Source organism: Vicugna pacos, chromosome 21 (genome assembly GCF_048564905.1).
Source record: "Vicugna pacos chromosome 21, VicPac4, whole genome shotgun sequence".
NCBI classification, from domain to species: Eukaryota; Metazoa; Chordata; class Mammalia; order Artiodactyla; family Camelidae; genus Vicugna; species Vicugna pacos.
Window position 1 is genome coordinate 20,195,916 of NC_133007.1, and position 7,088 is coordinate 20,203,003.

Genomic DNA, 7,088 nt, shown 5'->3' on the forward strand with positions numbered 1-7,088 from the left:
GAAGAAGAGCCAATCCTACAGCCTGAAGGAGGCGGGCCCAGAAGGGGCGGGGTCTAGAGTTGATTAGGTGAATTAGGTTTGGAGGAAAGGACTGGAGGGTGAGATGGTAAACTTTATTGAGTTTACTACTCCAGGCCCAGTTTTAACCGCTTTCACACACATTACCTAAAACCAAACTGCCCTTTTCTTTTCGAGGCACCTACCTCACCACTGGGAACCTAGGATAATAAAACCCCGCCTACATGCCTCACAGCTGGGATCCCAAGGGAAATACACCAGGTACTAAAGCAACGGGTTTACCACCACCTCCACGCCCATGGTCACTATTGGCTGTAATTCTGAATGCTCAGGCCTCTGTGCTCCTCTTAGTCTACTTTGCTTGTGGCTGACTCATCAAAAAGCATCCACACTGGGCAAACGTGGATCTTCAACACATTTTTATTTTTCACTTATTTATTCAATTATTTCACTCATTCAACAAATGTTTTCTGAGTATCAAGGTAGCAAATAGGAATCTCAATGCATAAACGAGGGTGTGTAATAAATGTAGCCTTCCTTATTTTTCTGTTATTCAGCTCCTTCTATTTCAAGTTGCATTCAGACATGGTGGCACAAACTCAGCCTCGGACAATTTGCTCCCATCCCCTTTTCCTCAGGTTTTGTCTAAGTTTTCAGGTAGGTAGGGTGGCTTACGTAGTGCAAAGTAGAGGCGTTAAGGAGCCATCTGCTTTTTGGTATCATCAGTCATCATCTTGAATGGTTGCCATCGAAGTATGCCTTATTTCTGTCTGCATGGCCCTTTCACGGTTGGAGTAGGGAGAGCTCTGCACATGTGCTGCTATTTCTAACAAGCATTTCCCCCTACATCTGAAGTCCATACTAATCTTTTGGGAGCTTAGACTTTTGGAATATCAAATCAAAACTCACAGGCTCCTCTAAGGCGATGAGCACAGCTGTTCTTTGCCTTTATAAAGGGGAAGGCAAAGTGGGGAAACTGAGGAGTGGCGAAGAAACTTAGTTCCTGAATAGAGGAAGTTTCAGAATAGAAATGAACTCTGTTTTCAAATGCCTTGGAGTTAACTGAATGAATTAAACATGTATATCATTATGATCCAAGGTTAAGGTAAAAAAGGACATGCAGGTAAATTGCTAGCTCTCTATGGTTGAACTCTGAGCAACTCACATGTTAGAAGAGTGTAAGTAAAAAGAAGCATTTTGTTTCAGTCTACCTTGTTGAAATAGAGTGTATTGTAATCAGGAATAGAGTAAATGCTGAACTTGGGTTTAAATGGAATGGTATTCAGTGGTGCCTTGGTATCCACGGGAGGGGTGGGTTCCAGGACCCCTGTAGATACCCAAATCTGCAGGTGCCCAAGCCTCTCAAGAAAAATGGCTCAGCCCAGCTGCCCTCCATATCCGCGGGTCTGGCAGATTCAACCAACCCCAGAGGAGATTGAAAATCACAGATTGTGAGACTGAACATGGGGGCACTATCTTGAAGCTGTCAGCTTGGTCTAAGCCTCCACCACTTCTTGCCTAGATTATTGAAACAACCTCTTAACTGGGCTCTCTGCTTCCACTCTTGTCTTCTACAGTCTACTCTCAACACTCTTTCAGGCCATTCATTTCACTATCTTTCCTTCCTCACTTTCTCTGCCAGCACCAGCTCTTACAAAAGCCACCTTCGCCGACAGTGACATTTGTGTGATGTGGTCTTCTCAGCCTCTCTGCTCTGTTCGCCACCTTCTGGTGGGAGAGTTAATAAACAGTGAAAACATAATCGGCAAAAAGCAAGGAAAATGAAGAGCCTTCATGATCCAGAAATTGCACGAACAGTTATATATAGTTAAGAATTGTCTCTAGATTCAAAAGTGTTGTGTTTTTATTCCTGATCCTGAAATTATGAAAGTCACAAAAGAGAGATAGAAATCATCACGTGTCACTATTTACTTGGTATCACAGACACTGCCTTAATTACTAATTTGCACTAAGAGCTGCATTATTATTTCAAATGCTAACAACTTTTCTTCTGAAAATTTAAGATTTTACTTATAAATTATTGTTCTTATTCTTACAGCCTGAGCACGTTTCCATTAAACCCTTTTTGTTTCATGAGTTCATGTGTGATGTTAAACTATCAATCCTTGCTAAATTACCATTACTTAGTATAATATGGGTAGTATATATTTTAATGTTGTATCTTTTAATAGATTTTTATATCATACTTATTCTTTTGGAGAGGGATGGATGCAGAGTGAGAGTTAGCAGTTTGAGATTTTGGGGGTTTTTTGGTTTGGGGTATTTTGGGGGGATTTTGTTTTGTTTGGGTTATGCTGGAGCTGTATTATAATATAGAACACATTGATGAGATTTTGGCAAGGAAACCTAATTGGTGTCCAGTGGAAAAGGATAGATTTTTACTCTACCCATTCCCATCCCAACCCTAATGAGGAATAGCAACAGTCCTTCAATATGATAAGGATGGATGAAGGTGGAGCAGAACTTTTTCTTTTCCCCCAGAGAAATCTTGTTCCTCTCTTATTAAAGCGTTCAGCCCTCTCCCCACCTGGTAGCAGGACAACTCCAAGGTCTGACTTTCAGCCTTTCACGTGGTGCGTTAACAGAGTCTACCTTAAGGAGTCAGGTGAAGGAACTAAACTTGCCTAACTGGAGCATGTGGATTTGGGGGAAGGGCAGGGTTAGCAAATTCTTAAAGAGAAAAATCCGTAAATTAGCCAATAAAATTTCTCACGAAGAAAGCATCTCTGGCATATTCAGTATTCATCATCTAGAGTCTCTGCCCTGCAAGCATTTAGCAGGTCGCCGCAGAACCGACAGTCAGGCGATACCATTTCTTCGTGGATGATGTAGTAAGACATCCAGGGTGGCGGCTGAAAGCTTAGGCTCTGCAGTTGGACTGTCTGGCTTCTAATCCTGCATTCACCACTTTGCCATCACATGTGTGACCTTGGTCAAGTGACTTCTCCTGACTAAACCTCTGTTTCCTCAACCGTAAAACATCGTTGGGTTACTATGGAGACTAAAAGAAGTACTGTGTTTAAGGAGCTTAGCATATTGCCTGACACAGAAGAAGCCCTCGATAGATGCTAGTAACTCTTTTCTGGATTTTGAATTATCTACTGTGGTGACCCCAAAAATGCTTGGGAGAATCAGACTGAAGAATTCTATAAAACTGTCTTCCTGGTTGGGACCTACAGATGGTGCTATGACCTCATCTGTTCTGTTTTCTAGGACGGTGGTAAGCATTCATCAGAAGTCCCTCAGCAAGACCCAGGGAGTAAGGAAGGACAAGAGCCAGAGTGGCAGGTGGTGTAGTAGGCAAGAAACTAAGCTGATGCGGTGGGAAAAATCTCTTCTCTTTTTATCTTTGAGCCTCGTCTTGGACCGTTTTGTTTGAAATTTAGTTGGTGTGTTTTATTAAATGGGTAGGATTTAATAAATGGATTCCCTCCCACCCTCAAGTGATCATGAACCTACGATATTACTCTTAAATTATCTTGTTTTTAATGCCACTAATATGATTTTTAACTTGCCAAATTGGCCATGTAAGAAAACTTTCTTCTCCAAGATTTCTCTCCCAAGACAAGGAATCTTCATTAGTTGCTACTTGGTTGCAGCAGGCACCTTTACCAAAAGCAAGGATTTTTTTGTGGACTTCTGGTTGTTGTTACTACTAAGGCTTTAGACAGAATTCAAAGACAAATGGTTTTAGTGAATTTTGAAAAATCTGCTGATTCTGAAACATACACTATTAAATTAGGCAACTTTCTATAAATTTTTACTTTTACTTCAAAACTACTTAAATTATTAGACATATGATTTTCACATGTAAATTTTATTCTTTTTTTATAGACCATAAAGATTACCTGTATTAGGCTTCTAATGAAGAATTTTGCACACTTAGGAAGATACTTTCTGCATGTGTGTTTATTTTACACGTGTGGTACTGGAAACTAATGGTACAATTCACTTACACATAAATTAGACAAAAGATAATAGATACCAAAAAGGGCATGAGAGAAATATTCTAGTGACTCAGATATAGGAAGCAAATATAACATAAAAAGGGGAGAATCAAGTGAGCTACAAGTTCATAAATTCATTAGGGTTTCACAATTCATGTAGTGAAACTATTGAATGGTAGTGTGTTACAGAGCACTAATGTTCAGTGTGGACTAGACATGATTTTTTTGGAAGTCAATGTGCCTTAGCTTTTTTATTTCACACATAAGAATATCAAGAGTCAGACTTCCGGGCAAGATGGCGGAGTAGAAGGACGCTTGTAAGTCACCCTCTCCCACAAATACACCAAGACCCACATCTACAGACCCACTCAGCCAACCAGAGCACCTGCGGAACTCCAACAGATCATCGCCCTCTTCAAAAGATAAAGACGCCAAAAATCTGGTAGGAGAAAAGGAAAAAAGAAAGAACAAAAGGCAAAGCAGCGCGGGACAGGTCCCGCGGGGAGGGAGCGGCAAAGGAGGACTGGCGCTCGCTCGCTGGGTCTCCCCTCTCCAATTGAGAGGCCAGCAGGACGGAGGGGGAGCCTCCGAGGCTCGGATCTGTACAGAGCAGCCCTTGTCTGACAGAACTAAGTTAAACGGGCACAGAGCGTCCTCCCGACACCCAGCCTGAGACGCGGGCCGGCAGCCGCGGGCAGGGCCAGGCTGCACAAGCCGGGCGGAGGACAGGGGCACGGAGGCAGCCCCGGGGGACTGCAAGGGGCTGGGCGCCGGGGCTGTGGGTGTACAGGACAGAACAACCTGGGCCCTCCATAAAACAGCAAGGTTGATGTGCTCTCGGGGGAAGGGTGCATACCCCCATCTCTGAAAACACGCGGAAACTTTTCAGGGGAAGAGGGGCGGGGCCCAGGCAGAGCCACCATATTCTCCGACGCTTAACACCCAGGCGGGGGCAGAGGCGAAACCTGCGTCCGCACCGAAGGGCTTAGCAGCCTCAAGGGCCAGACTGAGACGGGCCTACAGCCCTGGGCAGATAGGATCCTTCCATCCTGGTCCCTCAGAGAACTTGCTCCACAAAGACAAACAAGCAGCTGGGTCTTGGCTCCGAGCAGGGACGAGGCTGCCCCTCGGTCTTCCCCGAGCCCACCCGCGGAGCGCGACCAGGGCGGAGCGCTGGCGCAGAGTGCACAGCCGCACAGAACAGCGGAGCTACCAGCGGCGCAGGCAGGGGGAGAGTGGCCCCCCGCCTGTCGGGCAGGAACACAGTCCCTGACGGAGGTGCTGGGAGGGGGCACGACCCGCCCTCCTGCCTGGCCAGTCTGCAACATCTGACTGCGGCATCCGGAGGGGCAGTGACCCGCCCGCCCGCAGCAGAGGAGAGCTGCATCTGACCCCGTGTTAGGAGGAGGCGCGATCTGCTTGCCGACAGGTGCTGGGAGCAGCACAGAAGAGGGCGCCAACGGAGGGCCTATGAAAACAAGCTGAGCTTCCAAAACAGGACGAAGACAGAAGGACATCACATTAAAAGCACACACACTCCAGGAGAACACCGACAACCCCCTTTTTTTGTTTGTTTGTTTGTTTGTTTTTGTTTTTTTTTTAATCTGTTTTTACCTGTTCTATTTTCAATTACTCTCTTAATTTTTACTTCTTAATTCATTTCTATTTCTCTTGGGTTTTGATGTCCTGTTATTGATTAGACACAGGCTTCAAACACATATATTCATCTCCCCACCCCCCCTTTTTTTTTAAAGGTTTTAAAAGGATGTCTACACCCGATTAATACTCTGCTTCAACCCGCTCTTCTATTATTCATTATACATTGTTATCAAACCCTCTTTCTCCCTTCTTTTAAAAATCTTTCTCTCTCTCTTATTTTTTTCTCTTTTTTTCTTTTTTCTTTTTTTTTCCTAAGTTCTATTCCTAAATAGGCATTAGATAGATAAAATCCTTAAGATCCAAAATAGACAACTGATACTCCATAAACCACAGTGCCAGAGAGGTATGAGCAAGATGAAGAAGCAGAGAAACCTTTCCCAATTAAAAGAACAAGAGGAATCCCCTGAAAGAAAGCTCAATGAAATAGACATCGATAGCCTACTAGATCAAGATTACAAAAAAGGAGTGATCAAATTGCTGAAGGAATTAAAAGAGATAATGCTTAGAGAAATAAAATATGTCAAAAATGAAATTGAAGCTATAAAGAAGAGCCAAGCAAAATGGGAAAACTCATTGACAGAGATGAGGAATGATCTAACAGCTGTGCAAAGCCGACTAGTTAATGCAGAGGAACGAATTAGTGATCTAGAAGACAGGGCAACAGAAAGCACCCATTCAGAAGAACTACAAGATAAGCAAATAAAAAATAACGATAATAGCATAAGGGACCTATGGGATAATATAAAGCATCCCAATCTTCACATAATAGGGGTCCCAGAAGGGGAAGAAGGATCAAAGGGGATTGAAAAGGTTTTTGAAGAAATCATGACTGAAAACTTCCCAAACTTAAAGAAGGAATCAGATATACAAGTACAGGAAGCTCAGAGGGTCCCAAACAGGAAGAACCCAAACAAACCCACACCAAGACATATCATAATCAAGATGGCCAGAGTCAAGGATAAAGAAATGATTCTAAAGGCAGCAAGAGAAAAGCAAAGAGTGAACTACAAGGGAACCCCCATAAGGCTCTCAGCTGATTTCTCTACACAAACACTGCAGGCCAGAAGGGAGTGGCAAGATATATTCAAAGCCCTGAATGAAAAAAAGATGCAGCCTAGGATACTTTATCCAGCAAGGCTATCCTTTAGGATAGAAGGAGAAATAAAGAGTTTCACAGACAAAAAAAAAGCTGCAGGAGTTTTGCAACACTAAACCCATGCTAAAAGAAATATTGAAAGGGCTATTCTAAATAGAAAAGCAGCAGGATGCTACACAAATGAGAAACGTACAACTGGAAAGGTGATAACTCATGAATTACAAATAAAGAAAACACGAAATTATAAAAGAAGACATACAAATCACTGAGAGTGGGAGAGGGAGGCAGGGAAATATAGAATTTTTTTTCTTTCTTTTTTTAAATTTTTTTAACAGTAGGATGGGTTT